At 40.3% G+C, this 13,877-nt stretch overlaps 1 protein-coding gene across 12 annotated transcripts in view; it reads right to left on the reverse strand.

Moving 5' to 3' along the window:
- Positions 1 to 13,877, reverse strand: part of KIAA1217 (KIAA1217 ortholog) — a 507,222-nt gene that overhangs the window by 441,592 nt on the left and 51,753 nt on the right. The window contains exon 2 of one of the 12 annotated variants that reach the window (XM_039523559.1): positions 13,641 to 13,674. The exons of the other annotated variants lie outside the window; for them this stretch is intronic. The gene's annotated coding sequence lies outside the window, so the exon portion shown is untranslated. The remainder of the gene's footprint in view (positions 1 to 13,640; positions 13,675 to 13,877) is intronic. 12 annotated transcript variants of the gene reach the window in all.

The following is a 13,877-nucleotide window of genomic DNA, read 5'->3' on the forward strand; positions in this document are numbered from 1 at the left end:
TGCAGTTCATCATATCCCTTTAAATATTATCCACCATTCCCCAAGAGCAATTCCAGGTACTGTCACTTTCTTCTCTAAACAATTCTTCTTGAACTGTGAATCCACACAAACATCCAACATCCTTTTCATCACAGAGTTCTAGTTTAGACATATGTTCATTTTGGCAAACATCCCTACATTAAATATTATTAACCTCTTATGTGGGCATTTATAAAATATTCACAGTATATGAAGCAGACACAGCATTCCAGCTTCCCAAGCAATAACAGCCTCAAAGTTTAACAAGTCAATAAAACTAGACTTGTCTTATATAGCCAGGACATCTGCTTGAGGAAGATAAATGTGAATGGTTATCCTATGCCCAAATAAGTGCACACCATACCCTACAGTGCAGCTGTCTGACAATTTCCAACTGTATAATTTACTAAGATAATGACAGGACCATTGCAGTGTGTTAAAAGGAATCATGAGACTATTCTGCTATGTACCACAGTCACAGAACATTTCTAAAGATGCAGTGCATATCTGCTATAAAAATACTTCTGAAATTCAACTCCCACCCTATTAATTCTTCCTCTTCAACCCCAACCTAAATCAATACTACTTTTCCTAAAACTATGTTGACCACTCTTAATGAAGCTGTGGTTTCCCAAGTGTTCTCCCATGTGATATATTAAAATAGTTTTTAATAGTTTCCATACAATTGAACTTCTGTAATTTCCTGATGTGTCCTGCGGCTGTTTCTTAAATACTGGCATTCTCTATTGACTCTTTACAAGTCTTCAGGGATCTCTCTGAAGCTAAATAAGCTTTTTAAAAATGGTAGCCAAGGCACTCCCTTTAACATTCCTGGATTTAGGTTGTACATTTGGGTGCTTTAGTATTAATTTGGGAAGGTGAGAGAAGTGATTGTCATTTTTATATTTTTATCTTTTCCAATTAATCTCATTTGTGATCTACCTCCTCAAACCTCCGTCCCTTTAATTTTAAAATAAAATAAAGTCTAATATCTTTTGTTACATTCAAATTATCCACTATTCATCTTAAGATGATAAATATTTTTCCTAAACATGTTATGATGCATTTCTTAAACACTGCTATTATGAGTTTTGGTTCCTGCCTTACATAATTATTTTCTCTTCATCTCTTTACTTGAACTTAGCTTCAAAATATGTTAGTAAAGAAAAGCAACTAACTCCCACAGCAGTTGAGAAACCAAAAACATGACATTTTGTCAAATTGATTATAGAATAATCAATCACAAGGGTTACAAGAGTGGGCTCCAGTTTGTTTGTTTGTGTGGGTTCTTTTGTTTATTTTGTTTGTATTTTCCTCTATACAGCACTAACATATTAAAAAATGACAGGCACTATATATACCACTATCTTGCTAACAGTACACAATTTAGAACAGCAGTACCACTTTTCTTCTCTTCAAATATGAAATGCAGAATTGTTCTGAGCTCCTTGGTGTTTAAAAAAAAGAGAACTGGTGCCTATATGTAGTATTAAAAGTTGCTAAGTAAGTTAAAATCCTGAAGGAAAAAATCTTTTTTGCAGGCTGATCAAAATGTTGATTATTCTTCCAAATATGTACAGCATAAAATTATTACTTTTTAAAAAGGGCTATCTTTTATTTGCCTTAATTTGTGTATTTATTTCAAAACAACAACGTGGAATTCATCCTGTGAGCCAGAACTTAGTTTAACTATTTTCAGAACTACTTGATACATGAAACAACATCCATAATGCATCAATTTCTAGGATTTTCAGTCAATCAAACTATAGTTTGGGGCTCAAACTCTGGCTCAAATTAATAGACAAACTGTTCTGGAGGACACTGAGTTTTAAGTGTTCCTTCCAGTCTATTCATCTATGTAAATAATCATTTTAAAATCATTTCTACACTTTTTATTTTAGTAGTAACACATGATCATAAAGAGTTAAATTCTCCACACCCACATCATGGCTGTGTAATGAGGCTATAAAGACAAAGTGCATGGTCGTTCTAGGGAGAAATCCACCTGCCCAGTACAACAGCTGCCCCAGCCTATGTATTAGAAAAGCTGACATAGTTCCTTGGTACCACTCGTTTAGGCTGTCAGAATTATTGAGTCAGCACTGTGAATCTTGCGACCCAAACCTTGCCCAGCACTATCCTCCGTCCTGGTCTCTGTAGCACACCCTGTAGCATGCAGGGGCTGTTGAAGTCCCTGCTGTAAGACTACTACTTCCCATGATTCTCCCAGTACACTCATACCATGGGGTTTAAACTGGCCCTAATATGAATGTCACTCAAAATGACTTACCATTTCCAACAACTCTGGTTCTATGGAATCTTCTCATTCAATCTGTCTGCTTCCTATGTGACAAAATGTTTTTACTGCTTTGTAATCCTGTCAGCACTGCATAACCAACACAGCAAAAAGAGAGAGTGAGCTAATCTAGCTCCTACATCACAAATTGAAGCAAGGTCACAATTTTGGTTTCAAGAGCATCACTGTAACTTTGGAATTAACTCAGTGAATTTGATACATTATTACACATTTAAACTGAAGTCCCAGAGTGGAATTTGTCCTCAGTTACACACTAAAAATAGTGAGTTTCCACAGGTATAACACAGAAAAATTTGTCCAGAGAAATGTTTACTGTTGGTAAAAGTTATTGTTGCTCTTGCTGATATCGCTCTTGAAGAAATTAATCTAGCAAAGCTTGACTGTGAAATCTTAGGACTGAACTGGCAGGGCTGGCATTTAAGGGGTGGAAACTCTGTTTTAACTTGTAAACTGGCCAAATTTGATCTGAAAGTCATTGGCAGACAATTAACATGAAACCTCATTATATCACTTTTGTTAAGTATTTTTAGACTTTAGGGACCAGTCTGGAAAATTAAATATGGATTCAGCCCTAATTAGCAAAACTTTTCATTTAATAATTTTACTACATGTTTAGAATAAAGAGGATACATTTGCAGTAATAGTTACACAAAGCATTATTATGGAATAGAGAACCAGTAATATAATAATTAATTTATTTTTCCCTCAGCAATGGAGAATAAATATTCATATTTTCACTATGAATATATGGAGGTTACTTACCTGTAACTGGAGGTTCTTGTGGTCCCTATATATACTCCAAACATGGGATAGGCATGTGCACTATGTGTCTGAGTCTGGAATTTTTTACAAACAGTGTTCATTGGCCCACACATGTGCTGTAGCTCTCCTTGTGTTCTGAACCAGGAGCATAAAAGGTGGTGTGGGCCAATGTCTCTCCAGTTTCTCATTCTTAGCACAGTTCCAAGGGGATGGAGGGAAGATAGTGGAATACAGATAGGAACCACAAAAGAACTTCCAGTTACATGTAACCAACCTCCACTTTTTCTTTGCGTGATGGTTCCTATGTATATTACACATGTGATAGATCAACAAGCAGAAGTCAGACAGGGGGTGGGTGCAAGGACACAGAAGTAATAGATGACTGTAGTACTGCTGTCTCCACAGTTGACAACTGACCAAAGCATAATGTCCCATGAAGATATGCAAGTCGCTGCCCTATATAGCTCTAAGAGGGGTACATCTCAGCCAAATGCCAGGCCCTAAATTGCAGTGGTCCTAGATTGGGGTGTTTGAACCTGCCCGGTGCTGCATTAGAAAGTGTGCCAATGTGGGTATGTTCATGGGTGGGTGAACAGAGAGCTTCAGCAGATCCGTTAACCAGACCTGTTTCAGCCAGTTGGGCACAATCAGGATGACTCAAGCTCTGTCTTTGCAGATTTTTCCATAGAACTTGTGGTATTAATGGGATAAGAGGGAAGACATACCCCAGGCAACCCTTTCATGACACCAGTAGGGCATCTCCCATCTACCCTGGAGCACTACTAAGGAAGTTTCCTGTTCTCCCCTGAGGTGAAATATGCTGCAGATGGGGTTATGTGCTCATTGATGCACCCAGTCCTGTGAGTGACTGCCTCTATGCACAGAGGGAGAGATTTCACTCCCTCTTGCTTGTTTATATAAAATATCATTATCATGTTGTCTGACACTGTTTGGCTATGTCTGGATCAGATGAGTGAGAGGAAGGTGTAGCAGGTTCAATGGACTGCCTGGAGTTCTAGTAAATTGATATGCATTCTGGACTCCCATAGAGTCCAGACGCCTTGTGCCATATGATCGTTCATGTGAGCACCCCAAGAGGGAGGTGTCAGTAATGATGGCTGCCTCGGGAGTTGGTGTGAGGAGAAGGGTCCTCACCCGAACCTCCTCCAGTTATGTCCACCAGCTGAGAGAGTCTAAAACTTTGAGCAAAATTGTCACCCTGGCATTAACGTTGTTCTTTTCTGGCAAGTACACTGAGAGAATTCAGGCTGGTAGGCAGCAAAGGTGAAGCCAGGAGAATGGCACCACGTGTGTATGAGGCCATGTGGCCACAGAGGGGAAGACAAGTCCTAACTGATGTCCTGGGTCTGATAGTGACCTGATGTATGACAGCGCACATAGCCCGAAACTCTCAAGAGGTAGGCAAACTCTTGCTGTAGTCACGTCCAACATTCATAAATTTGATAAGGGTAATCTCATGGGGTTCAACATGGATTTTTTTGTGATTAACAGACACACTGAGGGAAGGCAGAAGCCTGAGCAGAACACTGATTGCCTACTGGACTTCCTTATAGCAACTGCCCATCCCAAACCAATCATCAAGGAGAGGAATTTATAGTCTTCCCTTACTTTTCATCCCAGCTGCCACTACTGAAAAACTTTTGTAAAGTCCCTAGGTGCTGCAGCCAGACTGAAAGGAAAGACTCTGAATTGGCAATGCTCTTTATTGAGGAGGAACCTCCTGTGGACTGGGAGGATGTCTATATGAAAAATATGCATCTTTCATGTCAAGAGCCAAGAACCATGTGTCCTCCTCCTTACTAGGGCTTTGCATGATACCGTAATATAAATATTTACTACTAATAAAGAGAAATTCTGAGGGGAAACATATCACATGAAAACCATAAATATGAATGCAATAAGTTAGCAATACAAGTGAAATCAATCTCTGCTCAGTCCTAAACAAGGCATAGGTGTCAAATGTACAGAAGAATCATGCTTTAAACAATTAATTTAATTTCAACTACCTACACAATCCTATTTAGAAGTCCCTGTGCCTCTTTCTCCTTTAGAGAAGATACCTGCAAATAGAACGCACAGAACCATTATTGTACTGAACACATGGACAGCCCCCAGCTATTGTAGGCAATCAAATCACTAGGTATGAACAAAGCTGTTACATATACACAAAAAAACCCAAAAGAATTGGACAACATAAATCATCTTCATTCTCTATTTACAGAGAATCACTCACATCCATCTTGACCTTCCACAAATTTGTTTTGCCAAGTGAGGGTTATCCAGCAAATAATCTATTCTGAACAAGCCTAAGAACAGCAGTACCTGTTTCTATAAATAGGCCTATCTGGTAAAGCAATCTAATCTTTAACCTTACTTTGTGTTTCTGCCCAGACTGAATGGCTTCAGAACAAGTATCAGACATGATAAAAGAAACAAGGGCAGTTGAGATAATGATGAAGCACTGGAATCTTACCCATCATTGGGGTCAACTACCTCTGTGTACCACAGAACCACTGACTGATGCTGACAGCTTTGTAACTAATCATCCTTGAAACATGTAGTGGGTAAGTTTACAGTACAATGATAGATTATGTTAAGCATCTTAGTATAACATTTTTGCTTAATAAAAAGTATGAAGCACTTCCTGCTTCACAAAGGAATGGTAAACACAGGGAACAAGATAACAGTTTGCCTTTTTTACGTGGTTGAAAATTAGAGGTACCAGAAATATATAAAATCTTCAGCATTAGTTTTTACTATATATTTAGGCATTCACAGCTTGTGCAACCCCAAAAATGTGTGAGGGAAATGCTATATATTTCTAGGCATGCACACACATCATATTTTCAATCATCAAAACTTGTCACCAGCACTAACCATTAATATAGCCATTTGGCTATTTCAGTTCAGAGGGATTACATATTTTAGAATCCTCTCCTAAATCTCCGCCTCTCCTCTCTCCCTCTACAAACAGCCAGACACTTTACCTCATCACCTCAATGTGGACAATAAAAGCTAATTCGTGAAACAGCCTTGCCATGGAGGTAATACATTGGTGGTTTAGTGGTCCCTGAATTCCTACTCATCACACTCTCCTAGCATGTAACGCACTTCACAGAATCCTCTACCAATGTGGAGGCAGCCATACTGACATTTCCTAAAATGCATTGGTCAACCACTAGCTAAGGAGGCACTATGAGACAGCTACTTTGACATCCCGGAATGTACAGGATTGTGAGTTCAATCCTTGAGGGGGCCACTTAGGGATCTGGGGCAAAAATCAGTACTTGGTCCTGCTAGTGAAGGCAGGGGGCTGGACTTGATGACCTTTCAAGGTCCCTTCCAGTTCTAGGAGATTGGTATATCGCCTATTAAAAAAAAAAAAAAGTTGGGGGCACCACTTTTTGGCGCCCCCAAATCTTGGTGCCCTAGGCAACCACCTAGTTCGCCTTAATGGTAGCACCGGCCCTGTACGCAGACTGTACAAAGTGCAAACTTATCCTCTTCCTATGGTTTAGTTTTATTGGTAACTTAATCAGACCATAACACAAATTTCACCCTAGACTTTCTCACCAAGCTTGTCTGTTCCTAAGTGTTTTCCTGCATGATCTCTCTGTAACACACACTTTTTTCCTCTGCACCTTTGGCTAACTGGAACCCACTGTACTGTGAGCCAGAATTAATTACACTGCATCAGACTGGCTGGGTTCAAGAACCTGTTAGCTTGATGACTCAACAGAGGACCTTTGCATCCATGCATAGGGTTTTTGAGTCTGCCAATCTATAACAGGCAGGGCCTGCTCCAGAGTTTTTGCTGCCCCATGCAGCGGAAAAAAAAAAAGCCGTGATCGCGACTGGCAGCAGCTCCACCGCGCCACTTTCTTCTTTGGCGGCAATTCAGCTGCAGGTCCTTCCCTCCAAGAGGGTCCAAGGGACCCGCCGCCAAATTGCCGCTGAAGAGCCCGACGTGCCGCCCCTTCCCCTTGGCCACCCCAAGCACCTGCTTGCTGGCCTGGTGCCTGGAGCTGGCCCTGATAACAGGGCACCATTATATACAAAAAGCTGGAGTCAGAACTAAAGGTTCCTGCATAGCTTTCTCAGGTCTGGCCATCTTCATTACTGATGCCATGATACCAGTCAGTAGCTGCCTGGGAAGGGAAGTATGCTCTTACTCCACCCTTTGACTAGATGCAATTTACAGGCCAGATTCAGTCATTACATTAATAGTGGGATCCTGCCTGGAGAAAAAAACAAAGAACTAACTGCTGCACAGTTGTACTGTGGGCCCACACAGGAATACTCTCTCATTTAAACTCTGCCAACTCTTTTTGTGCTTGTGGCATTTGCAAGGGAACAATGCTACTGATCTGCATCCTGCCTGTCTGGCCTAAATTCATTCATATCCACCCAGAGTGCTCTTGCATTCTTGCATAAACACTAAGCTAACAAACTTGCTGGCACTCATCTATTGTCTTTGTTAACCTTCAGATGCTGCACAAGAAAAAAGTGGAATGTTGATATGTGAACCAATTTTCAGATCACTGACTCTGTAGGTGTGTGGGTGGCCCCTATATTAGCTTTGGGGGAGGAAATTTAAAAAAGTAAAAGGAGATGTTTGGAGGTGGTGTGAAGAAAGTCAATACTGCATGAGCATCTGTATCCATCAAGGTACCATAATGATTTGGAAAGTGCCTGTGCACATACCATGTATAATCTGCTGCAAAAATTGAAGCTGACCAGCTCTCCTCAATTCCCTGAATTCTTTGTCAACAGGGTAGGTTGGTGTGTGGTTATGGGTTTGTCAGCATACACTGCTTGCACATAATCTGTTTTTCAAGAATTCTGTTTTTAAGTAAACAAATGATCCCTTCTGCTGGAAATTTCAGAAGGTTTTGAATTAACATGACTTCACTATGTCAACTGGGCTTTTAAATCACCTAAGATAGAACAGCAAAGAAGATTGTGGGAAAATGGTATATTTTTCCACAGTCTTAGTTATGCATCATAAAAGTGTGTCCTAGCATTCATTCAATGTTTTTAATATTTTCAACTCACAGAAAGGGAGTGGTCTAAAGTTCAAGTGAATTAATTATTCTATAAGAAAACATTCACTCCTTCTAAATAAAAATCATCATCCCAAGGCACTCTACCTAATGTGGCATAATGAAGCAACCTTCAGCATACTTCAGCTATCTCAAATGTTAATTGTTATTCCTGGGGGAATTCTGCATGAAGTTCCCCAGAATTTATGTCCCCCACAGATTTCTTTGCTTCTCTGCAGAAAAATGACTTTTTGATGGGGAAGCAAAGGGAAGCCACAAGAACAGTCATGTGTCCCTCCCCAGCAATGTGTTTTGGGTGCCCAGGGCAACTGGCAGAGAGATAAATCACTCTGTAGTAAGCAGCAAGACTGGGGAAGACCCGGCTGGTGGCTTCTACCCTGTGCCAGGCTTAGCTGCCAGTCCCAGCTGGGCTGCGGAGGACAGGACTTCCTCTTCCTCTGCACAGCATCTGGGGCCATGTCAGACCCACCCCCAGATTTCTCCCCTCATGCTAGGAAGCTCTGTAAACTCCCCTCCCAACACTTCCTGCACCCATCACTCCTCAGCTGCAGGGGAAGGGATCACTGTACACGGAGCTGATCCCCCATCCGACCCACTCCTGTGCACCCAGACCCCCTTGTACCCAGATCCTCCTGTCAAGCCTCAATCCCACTCCCCCTGCACCTGGACCATCCCAATGAGCCACCTGCACCCGGATCCCCACCCTACCAAGTCCCAACCACATGCACCTGGATCCCACTCCTCTGAGCTCCACTCCTCCAGCATCTGGACCCCCCCACTAGCCACCTCCCCACTGAACCCCAGCCACCTTCACCGGGACCATCCCTGCACAGTTCCATTACTGTTGCACCCAGAACCCACCAACAAGCCCCTGTGCATCCAGATCCCTCCTGCACCTGGATCCCCCACTGAGCCCTCTCATCCCACACCTGGATCTCCCCGCACTAAGCCCCTCCACACTTGGATCCTGCCTTGCTGAGCCTGCCTGCCCACACCTGGTGTACCTGGCATGGAGGGACAGGGCCCTGGGGTGTTTCTGGGGCAGGCCTGTCCTTGTGCTGTGTCAGGGTTGGGTGTAGCCTCACCGCTGAGTGTGTCCCAGAGGGGAACTGCACATTGATCTCTTACCGCTGTGCAGCCAGTGGCCTGTGCTCCCCAATGCCATGCTGGAGCCTCCACATTTATTTGACAAATAAAATTTGCAGAATTTTAAAATATTGTGCACAGAACTTTTAACTTTTTGGTGCAGAATTCCCTCAGGATTAAATTGTATAAATGACAACGACTGCTAAAGTAGCAGCCACATTTAATTAAGAGGAACATATACTGTCTGTATAGTTTAAGGTACTTAACCTTTTCTTCAAGCAGAATCCGAAAATCCAAAGATTAGTTTATGGAAATGAGATAGGACAAGTTACATATTTAGATGACTATCAGTTTTACAGTTGCTGATGAGAAATAACTTGCTATTACATTTCTATGACGAAATGTAATGTAGCCTGTTGGCAACTACCAGTTTTTAAAAAGTTACAACACTTAAATTTACTAGGCTTAAATTCCACAGTTGCCCCAAACAAGCCCCTAATTTGCACACTGGAACACACAAATATCAAAACTCCTTTTGAAAATTCATCCCTATGTGTTATAAAATAATGGCCACATGATTTATAGGAAATATATATCTGTAACATATGGAATTTAAATACTGTCTATCTACAGAGGATTCCATAGCATTGATTATTATTACTGAAACAAATGACTACGGTATTTATTTTAGCATGGAGTGGCCATCTTTTTTTTCTTTCCAGTCTTTGTAGTTTTTGTTTGCATTTGGCTATTTGTAATCAATTTAATATAATTGTAGAAGTTCACTGATGGACCCCCCCCTTAAAATTATGAACCTCCTATTGACATTATACACACAGACTGTTGTGTTCTTAAGGTACCATTTAACCTGAAGTCTCTACACTGCCTTTATTAAGGTATAATACAATAAACATTACAGATTAAGGCAGATTCAACATCTCACCTCAAAGAATGCTAAAGATATTTTCTTGGACTTATTCAATTTCTTGACCTTAAATTGCTAATACAACAAATCTCCACTAGATGTCAATATACTACAATAGGATATGTTATTTTGTATCTTCACTAAACTATTATCTCAGACTGTTTAACTTACCTCACCAGAATTTGGGTTGCAAAACCCAAAATACATAATTAGCTTAAAAGAAAGTTATGTCTCTACAATTTAAGAAATGTTAATCTAAACCTGAATAAGTGTACAAACAGCTCCTCCTAGAGTTCAAATGTAGGAATGATTATTCCATGCATAAAAGGACTGAGCATATACATTTTGATTTTTCAGAAGATGAAAAGAAATGACCACCAGGAAATATGATAACACAGCAAGGCATTTTTCAGAATACAAAACTAGATAGTCCAACAAAACTGAGAGACTGGGAATTGATCCATTCAGTATTACTTTGTATTTGAAGCGTAGTTCTCCTTTGAAACAGTGACTATGAAGACACAGTATCATCTTATTCTTATGCAACCAGTTATATCAGTAAACTTCAGTGACAAAATAAATTTTTACTGATTCTCACAACTATTAGCACTGCACTGCTAACAGCCATGAGAGCGAGAGCTGTATTTGATACTTTCTTGCACCTCATCATCAGAACTGATCAAGTTCCGATCACTTATTCTTATGTAACTCCATTGGCTTCAGTTGGTTTGCACAGGTACTGCAAAGGGCATAATATTAAGTGACCGGGATTATCACATAGATGTCAATGAGAACATAATCAGTAATAAAGATTCTGCAGGTGAAATTATTATAAGTGACAAAGCAAAAACCAAGCTTGACTTTCAGATCATAGATTGAGTTTGCAGGGCTGGAAGTCATAAACACACATTTTTATTTGTAACCTGAGCAAAATTTCAAATGGAAAGCATTCAGACACAGTAAGCATGAAACGCTACAATGTAGTTTTTTTTAATCAATTTTCAGAGCAGGAAACACTTTAAGGATATATATTTAGACAGCATTTGAAGCAAGTCACTCAACATCCTAAAGCGGGGGGGAGGGGTAATTAAAAGTATTCCATAGTAAATTATGTTCAAAGTGACACACAGTTACCAAACTATCCTTTGATGACTATACTGTTCTAAAAGAATAAGGGATACAGAAAAAGTGTAAGGGTCCCAAAGCTTACATCTGAACTATAAAACAAAATCTGTTTTCAGGAGGAAAAGGATGGTAAAGGGAGAAATGTCCTCAATGAATCTCAAGCTATTGTTTGGTAGTGTTTCTGTCTGTCACACACACACACACACACACACACACACACACACACACACACACAAAATGTCAAGGTGAAAGATTACTTATGCAACCAGGTGGAAACAACCTCTGCAACAGTTTAACAGTGAGGCCCAGGAACAGAAGTCCCATACACGTTCAGAAAATGCATTTTCTTTTTAACAACAATCTTGAAGTCCCCCACAACTATGCAGAGAAAGTTATAACAGCCCTAGCAGAAGGTGCAGGAGAGGATCTCCTTTAAATTAACTTCCCATCTTTCAGCTAGCTCTGCAACTGTGGGCAATTATTTGAGAGTGGTTATTTCTGAAGGATACCAGCAGGAGGAGATATCATTCATGGAAGTCTAACCTTTCGGCCAAATAGGCTGCCCTGCCATGGAGTCATTCTCTACAACTCTTGGAACAACTGAAGGATTGGCTTCTATTCTCAGGGCTTGTCCATACTTGATGCTCTGCTGCAGCTGCACAGCTGTAGAGCTTCAGTGTAAACACTACCTATGCCAATGGAAGAACCACTTCTGTCAGCCTAACTCTGTCTACACTGGAGGTTAGATTGGATTAACCGTGTCACTCAGGGAGTATGGGATTTTCACTCCCCTGAGCGACGTAGCTGGGTCAACCTCACTTTTTCATGTAGACCAGGTCTCAGCGTTTTGGCCAACGTAGTGTAATGTCCCAAGCAACCAGGCTTCTACATTCTTTATGAGACAATTCCACAACCTAGCAGACATCTCGCCATTGAAGAGTTCTTCCTCATTTCCCACCCACTCCCAACATAAATGTTCTTTTCTTTCATTTAATTTACTCTTCATTGTAATGCAGAGATCAAACAGGGAAGGGGCGGGGGAGGGAAAAGCTGCCACCAAAGCAAGGAAAAGAGCAGAGGCAAAACCTATGGCATGGAAGCATAGGAGACAGAGCTAGCAGTCACCAGCAAAGAGGAAAGTAGAACTGAAGGGAGCTATCCAGGGAGAAGAGAAAGGGAAAAGGAAGGACAGCAGCCAACAAGTCAGGAAGAAAGTGGAAGCATCAGCAGGAGATGGGATGTGGTGAGTGTAACACAAGTAGCATTTTACCATCCCTCCCCGATCCTGGATAGAAGCCACTGCTCATATTAAGATAAAATAGTCTTTCCAAATAGCAACGGCTAAATATGAGTAAGGAAGGAGTATATCAAAGCTTACATAGACTCAAGTGTATAAACCTGAGTCAGTAGGGTAACACTGATGACAGAACAAGATGCTGTATACTAAATGTTAGTCCAAACAAATGCACATGGTAGGTATTGTTTTCCCCACACCATGAACCACAAAGATGTAGAATAGCATAGAGAAAAGGCTCAGACACAGAGGGACACAGAAAGGCAAAACTCAAGTAAATGGAGCTTTTGTAATTAAAAATGAGATATAAGTAAACGAAAAAGGACATCACAGATTCATATTCTGATACAAACAGAAAAAGATTCTGAGAATTTGATTCAAAGCCCAAGTAGATTCTATAGCACTCCATATAATTTGACATAGCATTTTCCTAACATTTAATTACAGCTTGCATTAATAATTTACATTAGGACTATTTCTTAACTTGAAAAAGCATATACAGTATTATGTAAGAATAACTGAATATTTGACCTTTTCCTAGGATTTAAAAAAACACAACAAAATACCATGTAGTCTTGTACTTTTAACCCCACATAGCATATCACTTCACATTTGCATCATCATCTAGTAAATATTACTCTAATAAATTAATAAAAATTCTCTCATAGTTGAGGCTGCACAGAAACAAAGCTGACTACCAACTCCACTGGAGCAGAGTTGATAACTACTTTGTTTGTGTTTCAGAATTACTCTCGGAGCCACGTCGGAGGGTGTTTTATTATTACTTTATTGCTCACAGCCAAAGAGGTCTGTTGTAGTATTGAACTAAGAGGTCATTTGCTTTATTAAAAATAATCAGTTTTAAAGACAGATAACATACAGAACGGAACCAAAGTATTTGACAGTCTCTCTTTAACATAATTACTTTTCCAGAAGCCATTTTATGTGTTGTCTAGAGATCAAGTATTTAAATTTCATTTTTTAATGAATTAACTACATTAAGTGTTGGCAGCTTAGTGAGTAACTCACCTTTCCCCTCTGCAATACGACTCTGAAAGGGACCCTATATGAAGAGAGTTTGGGTAGCATCAGTCTCACTCCTTGTGAAAGAAAAAATAATCTTAAACTAAGCCCAGTCGCAATAAATTGCAGCTGTTGTGCTTTGTACAGATGCAAAATGCCAGCCATATTCTACCCTGAAGGTGACTGAACTTTGGTGGCTGGATAGGCTTATTTGCAATAAATATCTTTCAGAGGGTGAAAGTT

This window comes from Mauremys reevesii, linkage group 2 (assembly GCF_016161935.1).
Source record: "Mauremys reevesii isolate NIE-2019 linkage group 2, ASM1616193v1, whole genome shotgun sequence".
NCBI lineage: Eukaryota > Metazoa > Chordata > Testudines > Geoemydidae > Mauremys > Mauremys reevesii.